We start from the raw sequence: 15,008 nt of genomic DNA, 5'->3' as shown, positions 1-15,008 counted from the left end.
TATCTAAAGAGGCTTTTATTGGCCGACCTTAGGACTTAGCTACCTAACCATAATGTAGTTTCTATGAAAAACTCTTAAAAGTTCCAGATAACTAATTTTAAAAGAGTTTTTGGAATATGACCCAATTTAAAAAATAAGGGACTGCTTTATATATTTAAATAGATATGGTGTATTGACTCAGTATTTGGCATTATGTTTAATTTTATATCTGCTGACATAACTATGTACTTGCTCTGCATTAAACATTTATGTCTTCTGTCCTTCCAGAACAATTTTCTGTCAGCTCAGTAAAGTCTATGACTTAGTTTTTATAGATAAATCTGATTTTTACATAATAGGTGGACATGTTTTATTAAATATTTGTTAATCAAACTAGATCTCAAATATGCTACTGAAAATAATTATTTAAGAAACCTTGTGGTGATTTATTTTATGTAACTCATGCCCATATTTACCAGTTCTCTAAATTTGGATTTTTCCTATTGTAGTTTTCTTAAAATGGGCATTCCTGTTACCATTGTCATATTACCATAAAGTTTTTGCCATAGCAGTTTACATCTGAAGAGCTTTGTCTTTTTTTGTGTGAATAGGTTCCCTTTAGCTTAGTTATCTCTTATCTATTCACCACAAGAAATAAACCATAGTTTGGTTATAGCCAAACTAGCCATCTTGTTTCCTTAAAAGTCTTAAGTCTTTGTTCAATTCAGTTCAACACATATGAATTGAATACCAGCTTGTATGAAAAATGTGCTGTGCTAGTTGCTGTGTTCCTAATATATACTCCTCTTCCTGTCCCCCCATTTCTCATTGTAATGTCTTCCCCAAATGTCTAGGATGCTGAGCCTGGAGGTAGGAAGGCATGAGTTTACTTACAGCCTCAGACACACTTGCTAGCTGTGTGACCCTGGGCAAATCACATAACCTCTTTTTGCCTCAGTTTCCTTATCTGTGAAGTGGGCTAGATTTTGAGGATAACATGAGATAATCTTTACAAAGTACTTTGCTAACTTTAAAACACTATATAAATACTAGCTGTTATTAAGTGTAAATTTGTCCCAGCACTTATCAGTATTCCCTCCATTATACTCCTTGTTTTCTGTAGTATTCATTTGCCACTCGGCATATCCTGTTTATCTTTTATTTAGGTGGCTTGACTCCACGGCTAAATTGTAGGCACTTTGAGGGCAGCAACCATATCATTTACCTTTCTGTATCTGTATTGCCTAGTACAGTGTTCTTTTGTTACATCTCAGTAAATGTAAATGTGAAGGAGGATGATTTCTAAAACACTGGGGTTAGGTGGAAATAGGATGCAATCCATTTACTACTTTTAAATCTAGGCAATTGTAATTTAGATTGTCGCTTTAAATGGTAAACTAACAATTGATGTTTTCCTTAGCTTCCATTTTAATTAAGTGTAGAGTGAAGGGAAATTGCAGTATGAATGAAATCGGTGTTGTTCATTATAAAAAGCAGTAGAATACCTCTTACCGTTAACAAGGATACTGAGGCCTTATAGTATACCTAGCACTGTACTGCACTAGGTGGTAGGGAAAACAAACATATATATCTGCACTAAAGATATCCTCCAGTAACTAACTCATCATGCATGGAGGAAACCCTGAATTTTGAAGGTTATGCTGGTAGAATGTAAGCTCTTACTGGACCTGCACCAAGATGGGAAGGCTTTAAGAATGGGCCTAGTAGAGGACCATTTGTTGTCTGAAGACTATCCTGGTCTGGGTCATCACCAAGTTGGCCCAGAGAGTGATGATTTTTAAAATTTTTCATAAAGGCAACTTTTTGAGACCATCTGCTAAATGATAAAGGACTTGCAGTTTGCCTATGTGTCATTTGCCATGCTAATGAAATCAAAAATCTTTGACGCATTAAATTGATTACACGAACGTATGTTTACTCATTTATTAATCTTTGACCACAAGGAATTTATTATCTAGTTGGGTAGACAACAAAGCATTTTTCACCGTCTCCAGCCTCACTTAACAGATTGGTTACATACTACTGCCCTCAGTGTTCTAGTCAAATTGACCTACTTGGTAGTCCATCTCCGTACCTTTGCACAAGCTGCTGTTTATGTCTGGATTCTCTTCATTTCTTCCTCTTAGAAGAGGTGTAAGTAACACCTCGTTTAAGATGTCTTTCCTGACCACCCAAACTATTGCACAGTGCTTCCTCCAAAAAAATTACTTTGTATTTCTTTTGTATAGATTTTACATTTCTTTTTGTATGAATATGTTGGTCCTCCCACCTCCATAGAAGGTAAGCTTCTTTAGGGCAAGGATGGCTTTGTTTTCATGTTCCTATCCCCAGTGTCTGGCATGTAGTAGACACAACAAATGTTTATTGAATTGCTTGTCAGATACATGAAAACAAGAGGCTGAAGAGTGTACCATTATGCTAAATAGCACTTTTCTAGGTCTGCCACCAACTAGATGAGTGACAATAGGCAAGTAATTTAATCTCTCTGGCCCTCAGTTTCCTCATTTGTAAAATGAAGTTAAGACTAGAGAGGTCATCTCCTAAGTAGGGGTAATCTAATGACCCTGAGAGTTACGTGATCAGAGTGGGCAGATGGATTGTATCTTCTCCTCCACCTCTACCAGGCAATCAAAGGTTTGTCTCCAAAGTAGCTACCCCGCCCTACTAAGGTTCCCTTACTCTGCCTCCTTTGACTTCCTTTGTGGCTGCCCCAGCCAGGTACCTGCATTAACCGAGCTGCCACAATTCTTCCCTGCCTTCTTTGCCTTAGCCTCCTATACCCTATCTGCCAATTACCGTGACAAAAAACTTTGTGCCTCTGGGCATTGGCCATTGGAAAGGATCCTTCTCCTCACTCACACACATCGTTTTTTGGTGGCTATGAAAGAGAAACACAGAATGAATCATTATGAATGGAATGATGTGGAATGGAATACCTTTTCTTCAAACTCTTACCTCCTCTGAATTTCCTGTTGCTGTGGGTTAGTCAGCCAGGTTTGCAACCTTGGTGTTATCCTTGACTCTTCACTTTCCCTCAACCCCACATACTGAATCAGTTGCCTAATCTTGTAATTTTAATCTTCACAATATCTTTCATGGTTTTTTTATTTTTTTTTCTGCTCACATTATCTCCCTCCTTTTTCAAATTAGGCCCTCATATCTCTTTTTTAAATAGTATTTTATTTTTTGCCAGTTACATGTAAAGACAAATTTTAAGTCATTAAAAAAAATTTTTCCAAAGTTTCTCCCTTTCCCTCCAAGATGGTAAGGAGTTTGATATAAGTTATATATGTGCAATCATGTAAAAATTTCCATATTAGTCATGTTGTGAAGGGGGAAAAAAACAAAGACAAAAAAATAGTGAAAACAGTATTCTTCGATCTGCATTCAGACTTCAGTTCTTTTTCTGGAGGCAAATAGCATTTTTTGTCATGAGTCCTTTGGAATTGTCTTGGATCGTTATATTGCTGAGATAGCCAAATCATTCATAGCTGATCATTGTACAGTGTTGTTGTTACTGTGTACAGTTTTCTGGCTCTGCTCACTTCACTTTGCATCAACTCATGTAAATCTTTCTAGGTTTTTCTGAAATATGCCTACTTGTCATTTCTTATAGCACAATAGTTTTCCATTGCATTCATATACCACAACTTGTTCAGCCATTCCCCAATTAATGGGCACCACCTCAATTTCTGATTCTTTGCCACCACAAAAAGAGCTTCTATAAACATTTTTGTATAAGTCAGTCCTTTACCCCCAACCTCTTTGTTTTATTCTCTTTAGAATACAGACTTAGTAGTGATTGCTGGGTCAAAGGGTATGCACAGTTTGATTGCCCTTTGGGTATAGTTTCAAATTGCTTTCCAGAGTGGATGGATCAGTTCACAATTCCACGAACAGTGCATTAGTGTCCCAGTTTTTCCACATCCCCTCCCCTCATGTCTTGACTGGATTATTGCAGTGGCCATTTAAATGGGTCTCTTTATTAGGTCATTCTCCTTTCCAATCCATTTTCTACACAGTTTCTAAAGTGATTTGCCTATATCATGAAGCTGACCCTTAGTAAACTCTAGTGGCTCCCAGTGGACTATCTTATCCTTTAGAAATCTTATTTTTTGTATGTTTCATAAGTATAGCTATACATGTACATGATTTGTAAACATATACGCGCGCACACACATGGAATGTATGCTTCCAAATTTTTACTGATAAGGATGCAAAATCAACAAAGTTTGGTATCCACTAGACTACAGAATCTCTTATTTTTCTTCTATCCTTGACATTCATGTGTCTAAGTAGGTAAAATGTATATTCTGATAAGATTAATTGCACAATAAAGAGAATAGGAAAGTGTATAAATGCAGATTGGGTTGAGCAGAAAGTACAAAAAGAAGTAGGTAATTTCTATTAAAATATGCTTTAGAGGTCAAGTCAAAGCAGTGAACATTAAGTACCTGCTATGTGCCTGGCACCGTGCTAAATGCCAGGGATGTAAAGAAAGGCAAAAAACAGCCCTCTGCCCTCATGGAGCTCACATGTAAATGGGGGAGACAACACGCAAATAACTGCATTGAACCTTGCCAGAAGCTTCTGTGGAAGGGTCACTTGTTTCTAGAAATACTGGAGTTTCAGCAGGATAAGCCTAAAGCAAATCTGGCCTCGGATGCTTCCTAGTTGTGTGACCTTGGATAAGTCACTTCACCTTATTTGCCTCCCTTTCCTCATCTGTAAAATGAGCTGGAGAAGGACATGGCAAACCACTCCGATATCTTTGCCAAGAAAACCCCGAATGGGGTCACGGAGAGTCAGACGTAGTAAAATAACTAAACAGCAAGCCTTTAGCAGCCATAAATGACACTAGATGGAGAATGCAGCATAACTATGTTAAAATTCTTTTGTAGGTAGTTTTGTGTAGTCTTTGTTGCATAATTTTAGGTATTAGGAATGTTCTCCAAGCAAAAAACATTTCCCTTTTTTTGAGGCATGTAGCAATTTTTTCCCATTAAACATTTAGTCCTACATGATAAAAGCGAGTAAAATCTTTCAGGGTCCAAGGGATGGTGTTGTTTCTATTGCTCTTCTCTCTAAGTTCCTTGTTCCTCTCCCTCATTTATTTCAAAAGCATTTGTTGGTCCCAGCCTAAAGAAGCTTACGTTCTGGCTAGAAGGGATTAGAAAAAAATACAAGGATATAACCAGAGGCCAAATAGTATGTACTTATATGAAGTTAGGAAGCAGAGGAAACGTGATCCAGAGCAGTTGGAGGAGGTACAGTGAGTCGAAGGCTAAATAGGATTGCATGAGCAGGGATGAGGGGGTAAAGTGGAAATGAACATGATCTGTCCAGAGGCCCATCAATACAAATTCTTAATTGGAGCAGAGGACATTTTTGTTGGAAATGTGTGAGAGAATCATTGTACTCACTGTTGCCTAACACACTGCCTTGCACATGTAAATCAGCAATTAAAAAGCACCTGCAGTATGTCATACACTGTGCTAAGTGCTAAGGACACAGAGAGAGGCAAAAATACAATCCTGTTCCCAAAGGAGCTCATATTTTGATGGGGGAATTAGGCAATATTTGTTGAGTTAAATTTTTTTTGTTATCATCTAGGAGCTAGAGAAAACACTAAAGATCACAAGATGGATATGGTTCATTGATAACTGATGGGAATACTTTTTTTCTGGAAAACTTCCTTAAGACTGAAGTATGAGTTTACAGGGATCCTCTTTAAACATTGATAGCATGGCTTTATACTCCTATTCAGAGATTTATTCTCTTCTAAAATGATTATTTACTATTTTGTAGGTGGAACATTGTGCTAATTATTGTGACTTAAATGTTAGGGCCAATAATTGTTCTTGAATTCAACACATGTTTATTAAATGTCTTTCATGTACAAGGGGCATTCTGTGTCCTGGGAATGCAGCTTTGAAAAATGGCCTCTCCCTTGCCTTTGAGGACATGACCGTATATGGCAGGATAGCACACATGCAGCTAAGATGATACAGGGTGGCCGACCTTTGGAAAACCATTCCTAGCTAGAGTCATACCAGTTAGACCTCCTGGAAGAGGTGGCACCTGAGCTGGACCTTGAGGGAAGAAAGCTGGAAAGTTTATTCCATCTGTCAGCAATGAGGAAGAAGCGTGTTCCATACATTCTCTTTCCCCTCAAACCCTCGAAACCGCTTACCTTTGCCCTTTCTTTTGGCAACTCTGCCATTATCCCAGTCCCCAGCTCTCTTCAACCACCACCCCACCATCTCCACACCACATTGCTATTCAGTTGGAACCCCAAAATAAGAATGTTTCTACGCACAGAGCAAAACAAGGTTTTCATATGTAACTATGAATCTTCATTTCTTACTTGATTTTTTAAAAAAAGTATATAAAATGACAGACGTTACTTTCAGAACTCTTCCTGTTTGTTGTCTTTTTGAACTTCCTTTTGCTCTCTTCTGTGAATTTTTAAAATTGTTACATTGGCCCTTTTTATTTTTGAAGGCATTGTATTGCTAACCCTCCCTTTCTACTCCATAATTTGATGCCGAGAGGACCCCAAAACACCCCAAACCTTGAAAAAATAAGCATACTCAAGCACAATGAATCCACACAATGACCACATCCAGAAATGTGTGTCAGAACCTTCTGTGCATCATCTTTCTTTCAGGAGATGGGTTCATCATAGTTCCATTCTCTGGAGACACCCTTCCGTTGTAGGGAGTTCTCAGGCTTTCAAGGTTGTTTTTATTTTAGTCTGCTAGGTGGCCAAAAGGGAACAGTGTTGTTGGACTTGGAATCCAAAAGAACTAAATTCAGATACTGCTTCATATATTTACTTAGCTTTGTGGCCCCATGCAAGTTACTTACCCTCTCTCAGCCTTAGTTTCTTCATCTGTAAAATGGAGATAATAATAGTTCCTGTCTCAGGGTTATTGTGAAGACCAAATGAGTTATGAACCTTAAAGCACTATATAAATGCTAGCTATTATTACTATTATTATCATTATTTAAAATGTTGCTATCCTTATATACATTGTTTACCTAATTCTGTTCACCTCACTCGGCATCAGTTCATACTACTCAGATTCTCTGAAATCATCTTTTAAAAAAATCATTTTTATGGACCAATAATATTCCATTACATTGTTATACCACAATTCATTCAGCCATTCCTCAGTTGTCTGAGGCAGTCTAAAGTACTACTTTATATTCTAGTTCTTTGATTTTTTTTTCCCATTTAATCCCCCTTTAGGATCAGAAAATTTCTTTTGCTTGTGACTAGTCCTTCCCTGTTATTATTCTTCCTCTTACCTCCATCCTCCAACCCACTTATTCTCCTGTGGGCCTTGATGTTTGTGTATGTGTGTGCACGAGTACAAGTATTCACATTCAGCCCTCCTTTCTGTCTTTCAGATAGGAGTGAGGTTCATCCATTGCCCACTTAACCTACCCCATCCTCTGTGTTGGTACTGTCTTCTCATTCACTCCAATATTCACTCCACCCCTATCTAACTCTTTCTCTACTAGTCATATCTCTTTCTCCTCTTTGGATCTTCAGAACAGAACCAGTTCATCCCCAGAATGTTTTTTCTTATTTAACTCTCCCAATTTGAAGATGTTACCATTCTTTTTTTTTCTTTTGGCTTGGCAGTGGGGTTAAATGACTTGCCCAGGGTCACACAGCTAGTAAATGTTTTGTGTCTGAGGCTGAATTTGAACTCAGGTCCTCCTGGATCCAGGGCCAGTGTTCTATCCACTGCACCACCTAGCTGCCCCCAAGATGTTACCATTCTTGTGGGACTCTTTTTTTTCTCCTCTTATTGGACTGTCAGTTCTACAAGTTGTTTAATTTACATACATCTTCCAGTTACTCAAATAAATTTACCTTTGCAGGTTTCTCTGGGATTGTATGTTTGTATTTCAGAGTTACTACTCAACTCTGATCTTTTCATCAGAAATGCTTTAAAGTTCTCTCCTCCTTTAAAGGTCCACACACCCCACCCCACCCTCCGTCTTACTGTGTTTACTGTGTTTTTATTCTCCTGGTTTTACTCACTTCATTTAGCATCAGTTCATATATGTCTTCCCAGGTTTTTGTGAAACCATCCTGCTTGTCATTTTTAATAGCACTATAGTATTCATTATATTCATATACCATAACTTGTTCAGCTGTTCCCCAGTTGATGGGCGTCCCCTCAGTTTACAGTTCTTTCCTACCACAAAAAGAACTGTCATAAATATTTTTGTACGTATGGGTCTTTTTTTTTTTCACTTTGATTTCCTTGGGATATTGACCTAGTAGTGATATTGCTGGGCCAAAAGGTATGTGCACAGTTTTATAGTCCTTTGGGCATAGTTCCAGATTGTTCTCGGGAATGGTTGGACTAGTTCACAACTCCACCAGAGTGTAACACTATACTTATTTTCCCATGTCTCCTCCAGCATGTCATTTTCTATCATCCTAGCCAATTTAATGGGTGTGAGGTGTTAACTCAGAATTGTTTTTATTTGAATTTCACTAATTGCTAGTGATTTAGGGTATTTTTTCTTATGATTATTGGTAGTCCTCGTGGAAATCGTCTTTTTCCTTTGAGTGTGTACTTCTAGTTGTTATGGAGTTACTGACTCATTTTTGAGGAATTCTAGATTTATAATAATTTTTGATAGGCATTTTCTTTAATTTTTTTCATCTCTCCTACTTTGTTTCCTGATTTGGAGCTTTGAGCCATGGGCAGGCTCCATCTCTTCCTGTGATTCTGGGTGGAGTGGTTAGCCATGCTTGGTCTCACCCTGGACCTTCCCTACGTTTCTGTACTGACCTTCACATCCTGGGGTTAGCACACCCCAATCCAGAACTTTGGCTCTCTTCAAGACCCACTCTGATTTCTCAAGACAGAGTGTTAGGGCCCTCAAAGTCACTTACCAGGAGGTCCTGGTCCAAGCATTTAGCAGCACACTCATCTTTTGTCATTCTCCTGGGCTTCAACTGTCCCCATGTGGAGGCTTTCTAACCACCCTGAATTTAACCACCCTGTGCTCTCACAGCCTCTGGATGCAAACAGACCCCTTCAAGCTGCACGTGCCCTGGCCTGCTTCTGTTTGTGATAAGGAACTGCCCTGTGGTGGTACCAGCTTTGCTCCCTTCCTACTGCCCTAGGACTTCTCACCGACTTTTTAGCACAGTTCTAGAGTAGAAGACTACTTCATTATACTTTCTCATTGAGAAGCATGATTTGTTCTTATGTGAGCTTAGGGGGTTTTGCTGAAATAGCTGTGTGAAAGCTGGAAAGTCTGCTTCCAATCAGGCAGCCATCTTGAGGCCATAAGCCTCAGCTGCCAAACCTTACCTTTTCTCCTTCCACTTTATCACTTTCATCCGTCCCTTTCTCACTCCCCACACAGCCACCACTTAGTTCAGGTCCTCATCGCCTCTTGCCTATAGTGGTGCAGTGGCCTCCTAATTGGTTTCCTTGTTTCTGTCCTTACTCCAATCCATCCTCCATACAGTTGCCAAAGTGATTTTCTTTAAGCATTGGTCTGATGATGTCATTTAGTAAACCCTTTTTTTACTTCTAGGATAAAATATCATCTCTGGCTTTTAAAAGGTCTTCACAACCTGACCCTCTCCTAATTCTCCAGCCCTTTCTACTTCTCTTCTCTTCCCCACTGCAGCCTAACCGACCTTGCTCTAACTCAAGTGCAGCATTCCATCTCCTATCTGCATGTCATATTGCCCTTCCTTTATATGCAGAATACTCTCTCTTCCTCATCTCTGCCTCCTAGAATCTGACAGTTCTTTCAAGACTCATCTCAAGCATCACCTTCCATACGAAACTTTTCCTGATCTTCTCTAACTGCCAGTGCCCTCCTTCCCTATGTTATATTTGTTTTGTATTTATCCTATAATATATGAATGTATTATTTCTTCCTCCCCAAAGAATATAAACTTTGAGAAGACTGATTTTTTTGTTTCCTTTGAATCCCCAGCACCTAGCATAGTGCCTGGCACATAGCAGGTGCTTAAGAAATACTTGATGACTGATTGCTTACTTGATGGTGGGAGAAGTTAATTAGGAAGAGATAGGGATGTAGCTAGTAATCCAGTTTCCCTGAGACAGAGAGAAATAAAGCTGGAAAGGTGAGTCTTAGCTGGATTGTAAAGAGATTTAAGTGTCAGGGTAAGGAATTTGTGTTTTGTTTTAAAAGCAAAAGGGAACTTTTAACTGACCAAGTGTGTCAACAGTTAGACTTATTTTTTAAAAGAGATTATTTTGTTAGCTGTATGAAATATAGATTGGGGCAAGGAGACTAATTAAATAGTCCAGGCAAAAGGTAATAAATGCCTGAGTGAGTCTGGTAGCAACAGTACAAGTGGAGAAGATAGGATGGATGCTACAGCCTTTAAGACTTTATATCAGCACTTGACAGTTGTTTGGACTTGGAGGAAATGGGAAGATTTGAAGATTGTGCCTAGACTTTGAGCCTGGTTGATGCGGTAGTGATTGACATTAAAGGAAATAGAGTTGGGAACAGGGACAGGTTTAGGGAAGAAGATTATGAGTTGTTTGGGCATGATCAGTTAGAGGTACCAATAGAATATCAAAACTGATGTGACCATCAAGCCGATGGAAACAGAACTGAACATCTGAAGAGATTTGGGAGTCGTCTGTGGAGATGATAACCAAAGCCAAAGGAGCAAAATCTTAGGGGACTTTATCAGACATTCTAGACAACCTTATAAGAGAGGAAGTGTAAATATCATCATCTGCATTTATGGTAAGATGACTGAGCCTCAGAGAAGATCAGTGATTGACAGGCCTAGAGTTAGCGAAGGGCAGAGCCAGGATTTGAATACATTTTATCTATTGCCAAGTCCAGTACTCTTTCTACTATACTGCATCACCTAAATAGACTTTAAAAAACAAAAGACTAAAATAGATTACAGTTGTTGAGATGATGTATGGTCTGCTGGGTTAGATATAACAGTGAATACGTGTGTAAAGGTTAAAAGGTATTGATTTTTATAAAATGAAGTAACTTTCTTTGGTCTTTCAAAAAATTAAATTACAAGGTATTATTTAACTGTAGTGTTTGTAAAGAAGGCCACAGAAAGTTTTGTGGCCCCACTCTTGTTGCGTGTAGTAGAGTTCAATTTCCTTTCATTTTACGTGGTATTTCTAGTGTCTTGTACAGTGCCTTTCACATAGTAGCTACTTCATAAATGTTTATTAAATATCATTTAAATTGACATGGTCATTTGAAAATTTTCAGGCTTTTGTCATCTTAAGAATATTTTTTTAAAAGACTGGGTGAGTTTTGCTCACTTTTTTTTTTTTTGGCTTCTCAGTCATCTTAGTTTTTATGTCTTTCAACAACCCAACAAAGACTATTTTTGACAGTGTTTACCCTGTATTTTTGTGGAGAGCAGCTGCAGTTGACTGGAGTCTTTTGTGTCAGGGAACTCAGGGACACTTGTTCTTGTGCCTCTGACTAGATAGGAAATATACATTATAGAGAATAGGGGAAATACTGGGTCATACAGGGGAGAAAACAAGGGTTCTCTAGTGCAATTGATTCAGCTGTGTTGAGGGGACAAAGGCTAGTCCAGCCACCTTTCCCCTCATTTTACAGATGAGGAAACTGAGCCTCAAACTAGCGAAGTGACTTAGCCAGGATTCCATGGGTAGTAAGTAGCAGACAGAGCTCAGATTGGAACTCAAGTCTTCTGGCTCCAAGTCTGGCTGTCTTTCTGCCACTAATTGAATTTAGCTGAATTTAATTTAAATTTAACTCTTATTCTTTAGGTGTACCATGGATAGCCATGTTAAATGTCTCAATTTAAGTGTAGGAATTTGATAGTGGTGATCAAAATCCTCTTGCTCCATTATCTTAGTCTCCCTGACTGCCTGGCAGACAGTGCCATGAGGAAACCTTTATTTTTCATTTCTTCTCACCTGAAAATTTCTGCTTTGAATGTGTCATCCATAATCCACTCCAGCTGAAAATTCCTCCCCTACCCTGTTTATATTTCATTATTTTTCCCCTCATCTACAAGTTCTCCAAACACACCTTAGGAAAGATTAGTTTAGACTTTAGGATAATTTACTAGTTTACAATTGCTGAGATCATATCGTAATTTTGTTGAGTTGAAAAAAAACAATGAATGCATGTGTAAAAGTTAAAAAGGTGGATTTCTTTTAAATAAAATGCAGAACTGTTCTTTGGCCTTAACTACATTCTTCTTAAGTAGAGTGAAAAAAGGCTGCCTTCATGATCCTCCCCAAAAGTCATTACTCTGAAGGGTTATGGTTTTAGGGTTATTCAAGTGCATCTTTAATAAGTTTATATGATATCCTTATTTGTGTGTGTGATTTAAGCAAATTGATTAAGTATAATTTTGAAGAGATTCCTGTAACTTTTTCCCCCTAGTTATAATAACTTTATCACTGATTGACCAGAGCATAACAGGTGGGGCAACAGAAATAAATATGTGTCCAGAGAAAAATCAATGAAATTTTATCTTTGTTGAAATTGTATTAGTTCTTCAAAATTTATCTCTCTTCCCCTTATTTTTTCTGTTTTTGCTATAAATTTTATTTGCTGTACTAAATGGAAAGAAACAAAGCCCCTGCACAAATCGAAATGCCAGTGTGATATTGAAGGTTCAGTGAAGAGGAGATGGGCAGAGGCTGTGATTGTTGAAACTGAAGTAGCCCTTCAACCTTTTATTTTGAAATGGAAGCTGTTAAAAATGTATATTTAATATGAGTACATAGGGCAGTAGAAGACTTGGTGATTACCACAAAACTGACAGGCCACAGGTTCATGTTCTCTGCCACAGACAACTCTAGTAAAGAGCAAAACTCTGGAATTCACATTTCCTCTCCTAACTCTGGAAGTCTTAGGTGAGGGTTAATGCCAAGGAAATAAACACGTAAAGACATTTCTTTCACAAGAATGGCCATGAAACTTAGGAGAAGAGGGCAGAAGCACATTGGTTCTGGGAGTCCAGGTTTCAAATGATTACCTGTCTCAGCTCCTTTATGGGACATGAGATGGCTTCTAAAATGCCAGCCTTAAGAATGAGCAAGGGACATCAGTTTATTGTTTATTATAGGTATAATAATCTGATGTGTCAAGAAGGAAAAATTACAAGGATGTCTACCTAAGTAAAGTATCAAATTAGATTTTGTAAACTTCTCTAGCTCTTATTTCATTTACAGAATTTTAATCTTCATTATTTGTTCTCAGAACACTAAACTTTTGCTTTGATTTTTATTTTGGTATAAATAATACCTCACTCAGATTTAGAAAAAACTAATGTTAAGGAGTTTAGAGAACATCCTGATAGGTTAGTTTGAAAGTACTCATTTGAGATGTTTCTGTAAAATAAACAAAATCATCCTAGTTTTCTTTCTGATTTTACATTATACAAGGATTCTGTTGAGTTCAGCAAACATATGTTAATGCTCTTACATAGTACTAGTTACTGGGAATACAAAAATGAACCGCAACAGCTCTATCCCTCTCCTCACCTCCTTTCAGTGTAGCCACTGGAGGACTCTTTGACATGGAGTAACTTTGTTGATAGTAGAAGTGAGATGACTGGCTGTACTTCCCAGAATCAAAAATTGGGGCAAGTAGTCTTAAAGGGGTATTCTTTTTTTTTTTTATTCCATTAACTGTTTCCCAGTTACAAATTTAAAAAACAATTTTTAACATTTGTTTTTTAAAAGTTTGAGTTCCAAATTCTCTCCCTCCTCCCCCCTTCCCCACCTCTTGAGAAGACCAGCAATTTTACATCAAAAGTCATGCTCATGTTTCCATATTGGCCATGTTTCAAAAGAAAACAGACCAAAACACCCAAGAAAAATTAAATTTTAAAAAATGTGCTTCAGTCTGCATTCAGAATTCATCAGTTCTCTCTCTGGAGTTACATAGCAATTTTTAATTATGGGTCACAAAAGGTATTCTTTTTGCAAAACTTTTTTTGGAGAAGGGCCGTCTCAGAAAATCAGGAAAAAAATATATAATATATAAATGTAATTATATATAATATATTCTAAATTGTATATATATATAAAATGCATAATTGTACCATAACACCTTGGTAGGCCTATAGGCAAGTGCATTTTCCTAGTGTGTTCAAGAATGTGCTTGTCTATAGGCCTACCAAGGTGCTATGGTATAATTATGAATTTTCTGCATAGAGGGTTAATGGAAACTACCACAGCTGAGCAAAGTGTGCTTTGCTGTTCCTTTCAGTGCTTAACGGAAGGAATCCAGCTGAATTCTTTGGCAACTACAACCTATTTCTTATCTCCCTGGTGGTAACTGTCTTCTACTTAGCTGACTGCTTCCTCCTTCTGCCATGCTCCCCTGGCATACTTTTTAGATTATTTCCCCATAGCTTCTTTTCTTTTAGCTGCTGAGATATAACTTAATTCCACAAGTCATTCACTACCTCTAATTTTGTGTTCCTGTAGAAATTGCTGTTGTTTTCTGATCTCCGTCTGTGTCACAACATGAGCAGGATGAACCTGTCTACATTATTAGTTCTTTGTCTATCCCTAGCCCTGCACACTGTCTAGGTGATGAGGGCAGGGACCATCATCCAGATCAAGGCACAGGTGTCTTCTCCAGAGGTCATTGCTGCTGAGAACCAGGACTTGTTTTGGTGTGCCTCTTCACCCACCAGGAATAAAGCTATCTTTTGAGGGATTGTGAGTTAGAGCCCCTATCCGCTCTGAAAGTGGGCTGGCTATATATGCTAAGAGCTGGAAAAGTGAGGGGTCATACTCCCAAGATAGCCACACATGAGAAGGTGAAGGAAGACTTTGCATGCTAAGAGGCAGATGCAGTACAACTGATGCGTTGTCAACGTGGTGCCCACCTCTGGCAAAAAGGGCTGCACTGCCAATTTATACCATCCTAGGAATTCCACCATAAACAGTAAAAGGTGGTGTTTACTTTTCAATGAGATAGTGTTTGCTTACCCAGAAATC

General features: G+C 38.2%; 1 protein-coding gene across 3 annotated transcripts in view; it reads left to right on the top strand.

The window, feature by feature from the left end:
• Positions 1–15,008, top strand: part of LCOR (ligand dependent nuclear receptor corepressor) — a 130,448-nt gene that overhangs the window by 93,922 nt on the left and 21,518 nt on the right. The window lies entirely within an intron of this gene.

This window comes from Phascolarctos cinereus, unplaced genomic scaffold (assembly GCF_003287225.1).
Source record: "Phascolarctos cinereus isolate Bilbo 61053 unplaced genomic scaffold, phaCin_HiC Scaffold_3;HRSCAF=262, whole genome shotgun sequence".
NCBI lineage: Eukaryota > Metazoa > Chordata > Mammalia > Diprotodontia > Phascolarctidae > Phascolarctos > Phascolarctos cinereus.
This window is presented reverse-complemented; position numbering and strand designations above follow the sequence as displayed.